We start from the raw sequence: 15,568 nt of genomic DNA, 5'->3' as shown, positions 1-15,568 counted from the left end.
CATGATTTGTTAGCTTAGTTAGTAGTTTCGGCCAAAATTGCTATCTTGGTGAATTTATGCGCAAGATTTGTAAAATGAACTCGGTTGTGATTTAATCTAGTTTATGCTTGTCTCGGTGGTTGCATTGTGTTTATCGGTGTTGCTTTCCTTGATTAAGTGAGGTTAGAAAACTCCTAACGGATGACTAACTTATTTTTAGGAGATTTTTGTAGACATTAATCAATCGCACGTTAAAGAACAATTTTAGGTGGTTAAAGTGTGTTTATCGTTTTAACTTTCCGAATGATTGTCATGTTAGGATTCCCGAAAGGGATACTAATTGTCTCGAAATGGAAAATTGACCGAATGCTTCTAGTGCCAAAACTGACTTAGTTGACATGCTGTGGTTGTGTATTAAGCAAGGCTATTTATATATATATATTTTACTATGTTTTATAAGTATTTATTTATGCTTAATTTAGATTAATTAAAACCAAGACAATTTATGTTTTTACCGGTAATTTAGTGACAAAGGTCTAGTATTATTTCTCCGCCCATTTCCGTGGATCGATACTTGGTTCTTACCGATACTATACTACATATATGACGGGGTACACTTGCCTCTTTCGTGTGTGTTTTGATGTAAAAGTAATAATCACTTTTATAAATTTAAAACCAATTCGTGTGTAATTTTATTGTAAAAAATATGTATAGTCACGCTCGTACCAAGTTTTTGGCGCCGTTGCCGGGGAATGGCGAGTTTTAGGAACGACCCGAGTCATTGTGTTATCGGTGTATATACTTGTTAATATTTGTGTATATTTTCGTGATTATTTATTTGTTGATTTAATTGTTAAATATTTCTAGCTTTTAATTCAATTTATTCATTTTCGTGATTCTTTTATACACTTGTAAATTTTTATTCTATTTATTTGTTCAAATCCGGATTTATTTATTCATTTATTCTTTGAGTTTTCGGCTCTTAAAAATCATTTTCATACTAGCCGATTCGATTATTTTCGTTGCTTTAATTTTTATAAAAATTTCGGCCCATTTTCGGATTTTTATAAATTTTACAGCCCATATTTATACATATTCTGCTTCTATTCAGCTAAAAAAAAACATTATTATATAAATAAACTATTCATTGTGTCAGTTTTTCGTTTGCAGGTTGATGTCCTCAACTCCCGCGCCCGCGATTGCTGAGCCTACTGACGAACCAGCGCATAATCTTAGAAGAAGTAAGAGGCTGCGCGAAAGGTCGCTTGTCGTTGCACAACGCATAGCAAATGCAATCGACGAGCCGGTGATTATCTCTGAAGACGAAAGCTCAGGGGACGAGGAGAGAGTCGTCATGGCGGACGACGACCGACCGCTGAATGAAACAAATCAGCCCGGAAGGGCAGACCTGGAGCCGAGTATCCTTCAGCCTACTATAGATACTCCTACTTTTGAAATTAGGCCGAGTATTATTAATATGGTACAAAATTCTGTACAGTTGGACGGACGTGAGCATGAGGATCCTGGGAGACATATCGCTGCTTTTCTTGCTATTTGTTCGACATTTAGGATGACAGGTGTTTCGGAGGATGCGATTCGGTTGAGGTTGTTTCCGTTTTCGTTATGTGACAAAGCTAGAGCTTGGCTTATGTCACTTCCTGCCGGGTCCATCAGGACTTGGAATCAGTTGGCGGAGCAGTTTATGCAGAAATATTTCCATCTGAGAAAACGAACAAACTACGGAACCGGATTGTTTCCTTTCGCCAGGACGAGGGCGAGTCGTTGCATGCGGCTTGGGAGAGATTCAAAGATTTGTTGATTGATGTGCCACATCACGGCTTCTCCAAGCGACAACTGGTTTTGATGTTCTATCAGGGGCTCGGCTATAATACGCAGGAGCGATTAGACGTGAACGCGGGCGGCGATCTTGGAACTAAGACGCCGACTGAAGCGTATGATATTATCGAAAAAGCTGCGTTGAAATCCAGCCCGCGTCGGGACGGAGATAGAGGTCGGGCATCATCATCATCATCTCGTTCAGGAGTTCATGCTGTAGACGATTACACGGCCATTACTGCACAAATCTCGGCTCTTGCATCGAGATTCGACAGGTCCCAGATGATTGCGCATGCTGGCTCGGGATGTGACCAGTGCGGACTGTCACACGAGCCTGGGGCATGTTTTCAGGGAGTCGTATATGAGGGCCACGAAGAAGTAGATTTCGTGAGTAATCAGGTAAGGCCGCAGAACAACCCGCACAGCAACACCTATAATCCCGGTTGGAGAAATCACCCAAATTTTGGGTGGCGAGCGAACACAGGAAATCAGAACCCATTGGGGTTCACTCAGCGTGCTCCAGCGCCTCAGCAGGGTCAGCAGTACCAGCAGTACAACCAACCCTACCAGCAGCGTCCATATTCGTACCAGAATCAGGGCACTGGGAGTAGCTCCCAGCAGCAGGCCCCTCAGTCTAGTTCCAAGCTGGAGGATATGATGGCTCAGTTTCTCTCTAGCTCTGAAAAACGATACCAACAAAGCGAAGATCGTTTTCTAGCTAACGAGGGAGAAATGAGGAGTCAGAAGGCCTCGATTCAGAATATCGAGAATCAGGTTGGTCAGCTGGCACAGATGATGTCCAAAAGACCCCCAGGCGGTCTTCCGGGTAATACAGAACCAAACCCGGGCGGACACAGGGATGTGAATGCTGTCATGACCAGGAGTGGAAAAACTACCGGACCCGTCATATCGGACTCAGCACCGATCACTAAAGCGGTCCCGACTGACACACCGGACGAGGTGCAAGCCAGGCTACGCCCAGCAAGTACAGCACAAGTCCAGGAGCCGGTCAAAGATTACACTCCTCCAGTACCTTATCCAGGCAGGCTGAAGAAGCAGAAGAATGAAGAACAATACGGTAAGTTCCTTGAGTTGTTTAAGCAACTACACATCAATATACCGTTTGTTGAAGCCTTGGCCCAGATGCCAAAGTATGCGAAATTCCTTAAGGATATCCTCTCGAATAAACAGAAGCTCGAGGATATATCATGTGTGGTGATGAATGAGACTTGTTCCGCCGTTCGGCAAAACCGTCTGCCCACGAAAATGGGAGATCCTGGTAGTTTCACGCTCCCGTGTTTGATTGGAAACATGTCTGTTAGCCATGCATTGGCTGACTTGGGAGCGAGTATTAACCTTATGCCGTATAAGGTTTTTACTAAACTGGATGAGCCGTCACCCACTAGGATGAGCATTCGGTTGGCAGATCGCTCAATAAAGTATCCGCGCGGGTTTGTTTAAAACATGCTTGTAAAAATCGATAAATTTGTTTTCCCCGTGGACTTTGTTATCTTTGACATGGACGAAGATTCAAGGGTACCTTTGATACTTGGACGTCCTTTCCTCAATACAGCGAGGACGATTGTTGATGTGGCAGCTGGCCAAATCACGCTCCGAGTGAATGATGAGCACGTGACATTCGATATCAAAAGATCGATGCAGCATCCGCAAAGTCACGATGACATGCTTTACTATGTCGACATTGTCGATGCATGTGTGTGCTCTCATTTTCAAGGTACTATTGACGAGATTGATTCGGACACACGTCTGTCGTGTGGGGACCTGATTGGCATTACGCAGGAGGGCCACGATTTCGAGCAGCCAGTCTATCAGATTGGTGACGATGGTTCCCGGAGTCCGGAGAGATTTCTTGAAATTGACCATGTGAAAAGGAGGAAGCAGAGCCTTCGGTTGAAGATCCGACGCCTTTGGAGTTGAAAGAACTCCCACCACATCTCGAGTATGCATTTCTGGACGAGGAGCGTCGCCTACCGGTCATAATTTCGGCATCATTGGAAAAGGACGAGAAAAATCAGCTTCTCGAGGTTCTGAGACTTCATAAGAGAGCCATCGCATGGAAAATCATGGATATCAAGGGCATCAATCCTTCTTTTTGTACTCATAAGATTCTGATGGAAGACGAGTACAAACCATGTGCACAGCATCAGAGGCGTTTAAATCCAAATATGCAGGACGTGGTGAAGAAGGAGGTGATTAAGTTGTTGGATGCCGGCATGATTTATCCTATTTCGGACTCTGTGTGGGTGAGTCCGGTGCAGGTTGTACCTAAGAAAGGTGGTATGACTGTAGTTTCAAATGATAGGAATGAGCTAATTCCTACCCGTACCGTCACTGGGTGGCGAGTTTGCATCGACTACTGCAAGCTCAATGATGCTACTCGCAAGGATCACTTCCCGCTTCCATTCATCGACCAGATGTTGGAACGTCTGTCGGGGAAGTTGTATTAGTGTTTCCTTGACGGATTCTCTGGGTACTTTCAGATTCCTATCGCTCCTGAGGATCAGGAGAAGACTACCTTTACATGCCCCTTCGGCACATTCGCCTACAGGCGGATGCCTTTTGGGTTGTGTAATGCACCAGCGACCTTCCAGAGATGCATGGTTGCAATTTTCCATGACATGATCGAGGATTCCATGGAGGTTTTCATGGATGATTTTTCGGTATTTGGGGATTCCTTCGATCACTGCTTGGAAAATTTGAGAAAAAAGTTGAAGAGGTGTGAGGAGACGAATCTGGTCCTGAACTGGGAGAAATGCCACTTCATGGTGAAGGAGGGCATAGTTCTGGGACATAAAATTTCGCATGCTGGTATGGAGGTCGATCCAGCCAAAGTGGATATCATTTCATGACTTCCGCCCCCCACCTCTGTTAGAGCGATACGGAGCTTTCTCGGTCATGCCGGGTTCTATCGGCGATTCATTAAAGATTTTTCAAAAATCGCCAGACCCATGACCCGTTTGTTGGAGAAAGACGCTCCGTTCATATTCGGAGATGATTGCTTGAGAGCCTTTGACCTTCTCAAGCAAAAGTTGATTAAGGCCCCTATTTTAGTTGCACCGGACTGGATTTTGCCGTTTGAGATTATGTGCGACGCGAGTGATTACGCTATAGGGGCCGTTCTTGGTCAAAAGAGAGAAAAGCACTTTCACCCGATCTATTATGCGAGCAAAACTCTTCACGACGCTCAAGAGCATTATACCACGACTGAAAAGGAGCTCTTGGCGGTCGTTTTCGCATTTGACAAATTTAGATCGTACTTGGTGCTTTCGAAAACCGTTGTATATACTGATCACGCTGCCATCCGATATCTCTTCAGCAAACAGGACGCTAAACCACGTCTGATCCGGTGGATCTTGTTGCTGCAAGAGTTTGATATCGAAATTCAAGATAAAAAGGGTGCGTTGAATGTAGCGGCTGACCATCTATCTCGGTTAGAGCATGGAGACATCGTGGACGCGCGTTGGGATTCCATAAATGACAACTTCCCACACGAGTCTTTGATGAGTGTTGAGATATGCGATGAGTCGCCGTGGTTCGCCGACCTTGCGAACTACCTTGCTTGCGGGATTCTGATTAAGGGGTTGACTCACCAGCAAAAGAGGAAATTCTTTTCGGACGTCAAGCACTACATTTGGGATGACCCTTACTTGTTTCGGGTTGGTGCTGATCAGGTGATCAGGAGATGTGTTTCAGGGAAAGAGGCGACCGATATTCTGCGCCACTGTCACGAGGGACCTACCGGAGGCCACCATGGAGCCAACTTTACCGCCAAGAAAGTGTTGGACTCCGGGTTTTATTGGCCGACTATATTTCGTGATGCGCAGAGTTGGGTTAGAGCGTGCGATGCTTGCCAGAGGGCGACAAATATATCGGCACGTGATGAAATGCCTCAGACCTGGATTCAGGTTTGTGAAGTCTTTGATATCTGGGGGATAGACTTCATGGGACCATTTCCCCCCTCACGAGGTAATAAGTACATCCTGGTCGCGGTTGACTATGTATCGAAGTGGGCGGAGGCGCAAGCCTTACCCACCAATGATGCCAGGGTGGTCGTGAGATTTTTAAAAAGCTTATTTGCTCGGTTCGGCGCTCCGAAAGCGCTTATCAGTGACAGAGGGACGCATTTTTGCAATACTCAGCTCGAGAGAGCTTTGTCCCGTTACGGTGTGCATCACCGTCTATCCACGCCTTATCATCCACAGACAAGCGGGCAGGTGGAAGTCACGAACCGGGGGCTGAAAAGAATCCTTGAGCGGTCGGTAGGTGCAAACCGCAAGGATTGGTCGGATAAGCTTGATGAAGCGTTGTGGGCTTTCCGTACGGCTTACAAGACGCCTATCGGGACTACTCCCTTTAGGCTTGTATACGGAAAGGCATGCCATTTATCGGTTGAGTTGGAGCATAAAGCGATGTGGGCGCTAAAAACCACAAATCTGGACCTAAAAGCCGGAGGTGAAGCCCGGTTTCTCCAGATTCATGAGTTGGAAGAGTTGCGACAACGCGCTTATGAGAGCTCGGTGTTGTACAAGGAACGCACGAAGAGATTGCACGATAAACGCTTGAAGGACCACAAAGAATTCCAAGCGGGCGATCTTGTTCTTCTTTACAACTCGCGGTTGCGCTTATTTCACGGGAAGCTTCATTCACGTTGGACAGGCCCATACACGGTTAAAGAGGTATTTCCGTATGGGACTGTTGCAATAGAGAACGCGGACGGCGTTATTTTCAAAGTAAATGGGCATCGCTTGAAGTTGTACGTTGCCGGGCCGACAGAGTCGGTGATGGAGGTTATTGAACTCCAAACCCCGCACACATCATAAGTGTGGGGAGGAGAGAGTCTACGCTGCTAACTCGTGGATCAAAAATGCAGCAAGAGCGTATTTTGCGCTTTAGGGGTAGTTTAGTCATTTAGGATTTATTTTCTAGTTTTAGCTTGGAGTCTTGCTATCGACTCGTCGACAAAAATTTAGCATGAGTCTACGCTACTGACTCGCCGACAAAAATGTAGCAAGAGCGTCTTTGGCGCTATAGGGGCAAAATTGTCCGTTTTTATGTTTTTATAGTTTTAGCGTAATTTAGGTTAGTTAGGTAGTTTCCGTTAGTTTGTACAGTATCTATTCGTGCCGAGCGAAGGTTCTGTATTGCAATATTGTTAGAACAGTTGGTGTGTCGAAAAAACGGCGAAAAACGGCCAAAACAGTTGCTGGAAATGCCTTCTGCAGAAAATTCTGATCTGCAGCTGATGCCCGACCATGCCAGGATCCGCACGACCGTGCGTTTTCGAGATGCTGGCACGGTGGATCGCACCCTCGGTGCATCACCGAGAAAAATGGAAGTCGTCGGAGACGCACGACCGTGCCAAACGGCGAACGACCGTGCGTCTGGCTGAGGGCATTTTTGTCATTTTGCACATTATATATACCCTCATCTGCTGCAAAATCCCTCATTCGCGAACCCTAGCAACTGCAGCCGTTCCAGAGCGGTTTTTACACCAAATCGCACGATTTTTCGCACGATCTCGCACCCAACTTCGCACGGTACGTCTCTAGTGTTAGATTTCTTGTTTTCTTGCTTTCTAGGTAGATTTCATCCGATTCAACAAGGGATTTATTAGGGTTCTCTTCATAAACAAATCGAAACCCTAACCCTTGTTTGAATCATGCTTATCGTGAACACCCGGTTGAGTTTCCGACCCCTGTTTGTACAAAAAAGTTGTTGATTTTGGAAAAATCAGGCTATTCAAAGTTCAGGGGTTTGAAATCTGCAGGTCAGTTGACGCACGGTCGTTCCTTGTATGGAACGGTCGTGCCAATCCGGGTGATTCCACGATGTCAGCTTGTGTCCGATGTTGCACGATGGTGCCGATTGACCGCACGCCGTGCAATTCCGAGTTTCCTAGGCGGATGGTGCACATCGTCGGTGATGCACGACCGTGCGTATCGCCGCACGACCGTGCCGGAGGCCCAGATCAGATTTACAGCAGCTTCATAATTTGCTGCTCGGCTGTTTTCAATGTAATTTTCTCCTGTTTCTGTCTTTCTAACACTGTTCCCCATTACAGATGGATCATCCCTTCCTACAGTTCGACCCCAACGACGAGCGTGAAGCTTTATGCATTCCAAAAAGAGACGCATTATGGGCCCGGAGGGGGCAATTCGGAGTCCCTAGATGGCTGGATTGGGAAGTAATGCAAGAACTAAATCAGTATGACCGTTTAGAAAACATGATGAGTCGTCCACTTACAAATCTGGTCGGTTGCAACCGACCCGTTTACAGGGAACTGACCATAGAGTTATTTGCATCATATGCCTACGAAAAGCCGGCTTTTGCTCGACGACCCAAATTCCGCTACAAGGACCGGATAGCTTTCAGATTGTGTGGAAGATGGCACAAGTGGTCGGTTGGTCGTTTGGGAAGCAGACTCGGGATTTACACTAGGGAAGACATGGATGATCCTGAAGTCTTCACAGATCAGTTCACCTTCCCGTCTGATGCATCACGGGATGAGTTTTGGGCTGCAAATGCTGTTGGGGACCCATACAACCCAAGGATGTCAAAGGCCTCATGACTTAAAGACCCTCTGGTGCGAGTGATGCACCATGTGTTTCGCCACACTATATGCGGTCGCATGGACAGTCTTGGTAACTGTCCAACACCAGATTTGATTTTTCTTTACGCATTGGTGGAGAAGGCGCCCATCAACTTAGCGGCGCGAATGGCTGAATACTTTGTGAAGTGCTCAGGGAGGACTTCTAACAGTCAGATACATGGCGGTCAGTATGTGACCGAAATTGCGTACAACGAACACCTTATGACTGAGGAGGTACTTCAGGGTCTCACTCTGATAACTGAGGGGGTTCATGTTGACATCAGGTCACTGAAGGCGATGGGGGTGATTGTTGAGTTAGATAGAGGGGATAGGTTGAGGGGGCTGAATAACGAGGTCTGGGACCCGTTACCCCCGCTCCCAGAAGAAGAAGAGGAAGAGGACGTAGAGATGCAGGAGCAGCAGCACCAGCCACACACACCACCACACCAGACACCGCCACATGAGGCGCAGCACCAGCAGTACTACCAGCATCAGGATTGGCCTGAATTTTATCAGCAGTTCCAGCAAATGCGTGTTACGCAGGAACAGCATGGTACGTACATCGATCAGATTAGGACCAACCAGGACCAGATCCGGGCTAGTCAGGATCAGCTCAGGGCCACGCAGGATCAGCTGAGGAATAGCCAGGAGAGCTTATACCAAGGGGTGAGTGCCGGATTCTCGTACCTATTCGGGGAGATGCACCATGCATATCCCGACTACTTTCAGCACCCTCCACAGTTCCCGCCGTGGAACCCACCTGGTTATAGTGGTGCGGGCCCATCTTTCACGAGAGACGATGACGGTGACGACGAGTAGGAGTTGGTGGTGATGTTCGTTGGTGGTTTTTATTATTATTTTAGTACTTGTTATTTCGGGTGTTCTTTTTGCTTAGTATGTCGAACACCCTCGGATTGTATTGTATTTTCAAACACTTTACTTTCTGTTATGTCTTTGTTTGGACTAGTAGTATTTATGTACATTATGGTTTATTTGTGTTTATTCTATTACTGTTCTGTTTTGCTGTGCCATATGACATACTTGCAGATTTTGGCTATCAAGTCTTTGACCGGAGCATATGACAGACGCAGCTTTGGAAGTCTCGATTCATCAGATATCATCTTGAGGGGGAGTACTATTATCCTTTTTCTCTATATTTCGAGTTTCGCATTGGGGACAATGCGAAGTTCAAGTGTGGGGAGGGGGTTAACTTTGTTAAACTCTGTTTGTCCTCATATTTAAAAAAAATCAGAAAATCAGAAAAATCATTCAAAAATACCTGTATTTTGTATATATTTTAGTAAGTAAACCGGTTGATTGTGTTTTAGAAAGCATCGGACTTGATAAAAACCCGACAAGCAAAATAAATTTTGAAAAAGAAAACCGGAAAGCGTGACAAACAAAGAAAGACTTGCATGATAGTTTTCACACTTTTACCCATTCCATCCGTTACGTGAGCATATTTGAGCCTATTGTTATATATTTGTTCATTTCGGATATAGGAGTGAGCCGGATGTTATGTGTAATTTAGAATTTGTCACTAGTATGCTTGTTAAGACCATGAACTTGTGAATTTGTGTAAAAATGATAAAGGCACTTAGATTACCCCTTTGTTGTAAACCTTGTTCTTTGTGTTGTGCTTCCCGTTCACCTTATATTACCCTTTAGGATTAACCATGTCGAGCCTTCCCGTTTACCTTTGTTTACCCACATTATCGCCCACTTAGCCAAATTTAGCCTTTGTATGTTTTAAACCCTTTTTAGTGTTGTAACTCGGACAAAATAATCGTTTAACTAGCGTTTATTTCAGTTTGTTGTATAGTATGTTTTCTATGTTAAAAAAAAAAACAACACAGAAAATAAAACACCCTAAAATAGGGTGAAGTTGATAGAAATCGAGCAATTTTGAACACTTAAATGTTAAAATTTCGTTGATAAGCTCGATTGCGCTTTAGTCGCCTTTTTAAGGCGTTTGTATGTATAGTTGTATTATTTTCTTGCTAGTTAAACGCTAATACCGAGTTTTAACCATTTTCGCCACTTTATATGTCTACTTCCATACCCTTCGCCCAAGCCTAACGTTACAACCCGTAAAGACCTCTTGATTTACACTTATTTGCATGTTAGTTGGTGGGGACGAGATCTTAAGACAAGCTTATGATATTGCATGTTTCATTGACGAGGCATTGAGAGTTTGCACATACACATTATATGTATGTTTCATAAATAAACCCGAGTGTGTGTGAACATTGTGAGTCGCGTGAAGATTAACATGTTGAGTCGATTAAATGTGAAGTCACGGCTTTTTGGTTGTCGCTTTATAATTGCATATGCTTGTTGGGTTTGAGTCTTTTGATGTTGTCTTTCGACAAACCGGCTAACCGTTTATAGTAGTTTTCAATAAAATAGTGTGTAAATTATTGTTCTTGTTTATTTCCGTCTTTTATTGCTTTTTAGTTCAGCTTGCTTGAGGACAAGCAAGGTTCAAGTGTGGGGAGATTTGATATTCGCTAATTTACACATATTTTAGTCCCCCGTTTTACCCCTATTTTATGCGTTTTCGGCCGTAAAACCGTCATTCGGATACTTAATTATCTACATTTTTGTTTACAGGCCTAAAACAGCATACCAGACAAGATGATAGCGAAAACGAGGACTTTCCGGACAAAACGACGAAGCTGCGAAGATTCTGTTGGAAAAACTGACCTGGGCGTGTTGCACGATCATGCGGCCATATGCACGACCGTGCATATCCGACAAACCAAGAAGACCCGGCAGTGAATGAGGCGTGCAACACTGCGTGCAAGGCATTGCAGGCCAAGTCGAAAACGCACGGTCATGCCATATGTGGAACGGTCGTGCGGATCCGACAACGCAGGAAAACCTCAGAGCTGAACGACCACAAAACTAGGCGTGCAACAAAATGCCGGTATGGAACGTCCGTGCCATATCAAGAACGCCCGTGCATATGCGAAGACCAGTCAACGATCTGTGACGTTATGAGGTATGGTGGCCCACCACCAATAATGCTTAAAGTGCACGGTCGTGCGACACCGAAAAAGCATAAAAACAGAACAGAACCATTTTATTAGTAACTCTGGACAATTTTGGGAGCTCTGCAGGCGATTTTGAGGCTCCGAAGGCTGCTGCTTTCACTCGGATTCAAGCCACATTGCCCGGTTTTGCTCATTTACTATCCAGATTCTCATTCTTATGCTTGTTTATGGTTTGGTTTCTCAAATCTTTCCATTATTTTGTTATGTTTCAAGCATTTAGACTGATTACTATGTATTAATGTAAGCCTTTGGGCAAAAACACAACAATCCCTTGTTTGATTATAACCATTAGTATGTTGATCTATGTTTGTAATGAAACTTTGAAGTATTTTCTATGATTATCTTTGATGATTAGTTTGCAACCTTGTTATTGACATTGATTTCTTGATTATAAGTAATTGTGTTGGATGATTAGTGCTTGGTTAGGTAAGATAGTTGAAAAATGAAGCTTATTTAATCATGTATTAGTAAACTTTTAATTTGGTTAACTAGCTTAACTTGGTTAAAATGTGGGCACCATGATACTCTAACGGGTTAGTGGTTTAATAAAATGTAATTATTGTTAATCAAGAAAGCTTGCCTTCACGGAAGGACTCTAACGGGTTAGATGGTGTTGTTATGAATTCTTGCCATGATTTGTTAGCTTAGTTAGTAGTTTCGGCCAAAATTGCTATCTTGGTGAATTTATGCGCAAGATTTGTAAAATGAACTCGGTTGTGATTTAATCTAGTTTATGCTTGTCTCGGTGGTTGCATTGTGTTTATCGGTGTTGCTTTCCTTGATTAAGTGAGGTTAGAAAACTCCTAACGGATGACTAACTTATTTTTAGGAGATTTTTGTAGACATTAATCAATCGCACGTTAAAGAACAATTTTAGGTGGTTAAAGTGTGTTTATCGTTTTAACTTTCCGAATGATTGTCATGTTAGAATTCCCGAAAGGGATACTAATTGTCTCGAAATGGAAAATTGACCGAATGCTTCTAGTGCCAAAACTGACTTAGTTGACATGCTGTGGTTGTGTATTAAGCAAGGCTATTTATATATATATATTTTACTATGTTTTATAAGTATTTATTTATGCTTAATTTAGATTAATTAAAACCAAGACAATTTATGTTTTTACCGGTAATTTAGTGACAAAGGTCTAGTATTATTTCTCCGCCCATTTCCGTGGATCGATACTTGGTTCTTACCGATACTTTACTACATATATGACGGGGTACACTTCCCTCTTTCGTGTGTGTTTTGATGTAAAAGTAATAATCACTTTTATAAATTTAAAACCAATTCGTGTGTAATTTCATTGTAAAAAATATGTATAGTCACGCACGTACCATGCCTCTATCACTTTTACACAAATCCACAAGTTCATGGTCTTAACAAGCATACTAGTGACAAATTCTAAATTACACATAACATCCGGCTCACTCCTATATCTGAAATGAATAAACAAATATATAACAATAGGCTCAAATATGCTCACGTAACGGATGGAATGGGTAAAAGTGTGAAAACTATCATGTAAGTCTTTCTTTGTTTGTCACGCTTTCCGGTTTCCTTTTTCAAAAATATTTTGCTTGTCGAGTTTTTATCAAGTCCGAAGCATTCTAAAACACAACCAACCGGTTTATTTATTAAAATATAAACAAAATATAAGTATTTTTGAATGATTTTTCTGATTTTCTGATTTTTTTTTTTTTAGAGACAAACAAAGTTAACAAAGTTAACCCCCTCCCCACACTTGAACTTCGCATTGTCCCCAATGCGAAACCAAAATATAGAGAAAAAGGATAATAGTACTCCCCTTAAGATGATATCTGATGAAACGTGACTTCCAAAGCTGTGTCTGTCATATGCTCCGGTCCAAGATATGTCGGATCTGCAAGTATGTCACATGTACACCAAAACAGAACAATAACAGAATAACATAAAAACCATAATGTACATAAATACTACCAATCCAAACAAAGACATAACATAAAGTAAAGTGTTTTTAAAAAATAAAATACAATTCGAGGGTGTTTGAAATACTAGGCAAAAAGAACACCCGAAATAACAAGTACTGAAATAATAATAAAAACCACCAACGAACTACACCACCAACTCCTACTCGTCGTCACCATCATCGTCTCTCGTGAAGGATGGGCCTGCATCACCATAACCAGGTGGGTTCCACGGTGGGTACTATGGAGGGTGCTGAAAGTAGTCGGGATATGCATGGTGCATCTCCCCGAACAAGTATGAAAATCCGGCACTCACCCACTGGTATAAGCTCTCCTGGCTATGCCTAAGCTGATCCTGAGTGGCCCTGAGCTGATCCTGACTAGCCCAGATCTGGTCCTGGCTAGTCCTAATCTGGTCGATGTACGTACCATGCTGTTCCTGCGTAACACGCATCTGCTGGAACTACTGATAAAACTCAGGCCAATCCTGATGCTGGTGGTACTCATGGTGCTGCGGCTCATGTGGCGGTAATGGGTCCCAGACCTCGTTATTCATCCCCCTCAACCTATCCCCCCTATCTAACTCTACAATCACCCCCATGGCCTTGAGTGACCTGATGTCGACATGAACCCCCTCGGTTATCAGAGTGAGACCCTGAAGCACCTCCTCAGTCATAACGTGTTCGTTGTATGCTATTTCGGTCACATACTGACCGCCATGTATCAGACTGCTAGGAGTCCTCCCTGAGCACTTGACAAAGTATTCAGTCATTCGAGCAGCAAGGTTGATAGGTGCTTGCTCTACCAACGCATATAGAAAGATCAAATCTGGTGTTAGACAGTTACCAAGACTGTCCATGCGACCGCATATTGTATGGTTAAACACATGGTGTATCACTCGCACCAGAGGGTCTCTAAGTCGCGAGGCCTTTGACTTCCTCGGGTTGTAGGGGTCCCCAATGGCATTTGCAGCCCAAAACGCATCCCGTGCTGCATCAGAAGGGAAGGTGAACTGCTCTGTGAAGACATTGGGATCATCCATGTCTTCTCTCGTGTAAATCCCGAGCCTCCTACCCAAACGACCAACCGACCACCTATGCCATCGACCACATAACCTGAAAGCTATCCGCTCCTTGTGGCGGAATTTGGGTCGTCGAGCAGCAACCGGCTTTTCGTAGGCATACGTTGCGAAGAACTCTATGGTCAGCTCCAAGTAAACGGGTCGGTTGCAACCGACCAGATTTGTAAGTGGGCGACTCATCATGTTCTCTAGTCGGTCATACTGATTGAGTTCTTGCATCACCTCCCAATCCAACCATCTGGGGACTCCGAACTGCCCTCTCCGGGCCCATAATGCGTCTCGTTTTGGAATGCATAAAGCCTCACGCTCGTCGTTGGGATCGAACTGAAGGAAAGGATGGTTCATTTGCATGAGAATTAATATTAGAGAGATGGAAACAGGAGAAATTTGAATTAAGAACAGCCGAACAGCCACTTATGAAGAAGCTGTAAATCTGATCTGGGCATATGGCACGGTCGTGCGTCGAGCTGCACGGTCGTGCGTCGCCGATGACATGCACCATCTGCCCAGAGATGTCGGAGCTGCACGGCGTGCGACCAATCGGCACCACCGTGCAACACCGATCAACAAGCTGGAATCGTGATTTACCCGGAATGGCACGACCGTTTCATCCAAGGAACGACCGTGCGACAAGTGACCTGCAGATTTCAAACCCCTGAACTTTGAATAGCCTGATTTTCCCAAAATCAACAACTTTTTTGTACAAACAGGGGTCGGACACTCAACCGGGTGTTCACGATAAGCAAGATTCAAACAAGGGTTAGGGTTTCGATTTGTTTATGAAGAGAACCCTAATAAATCCCTTGAAGAATCGGAGGAAATCTAACCTAGAAAGCAGGGAAACAAGAAATCTACAACTAGGAACGTACCGTGCGAAGAAGGGTGTGAGATCGTGCGAAAAATCGTGCGATTTGATGAAGTATCGCTCTGGAACGGCCTGGTGCTGGTAGGGTTTCGCGATTTGTGAATGAGGGCTGCAGATGAGGGTATTTATAGTGCCAAATGACAAAACTGCCCTCAGCCTGACGCACGGTCGTTCGTCAGCGACATCGTTCAAGCCAA

This window comes from Helianthus annuus, chromosome 2 (genome assembly GCF_002127325.2).
Source record: "Helianthus annuus cultivar XRQ/B chromosome 2, HanXRQr2.0-SUNRISE, whole genome shotgun sequence".
Taxonomy (NCBI): Eukaryota; Viridiplantae; Streptophyta; class Magnoliopsida; order Asterales; family Asteraceae; genus Helianthus; species Helianthus annuus.
This window is presented reverse-complemented; position numbering follows the sequence as displayed.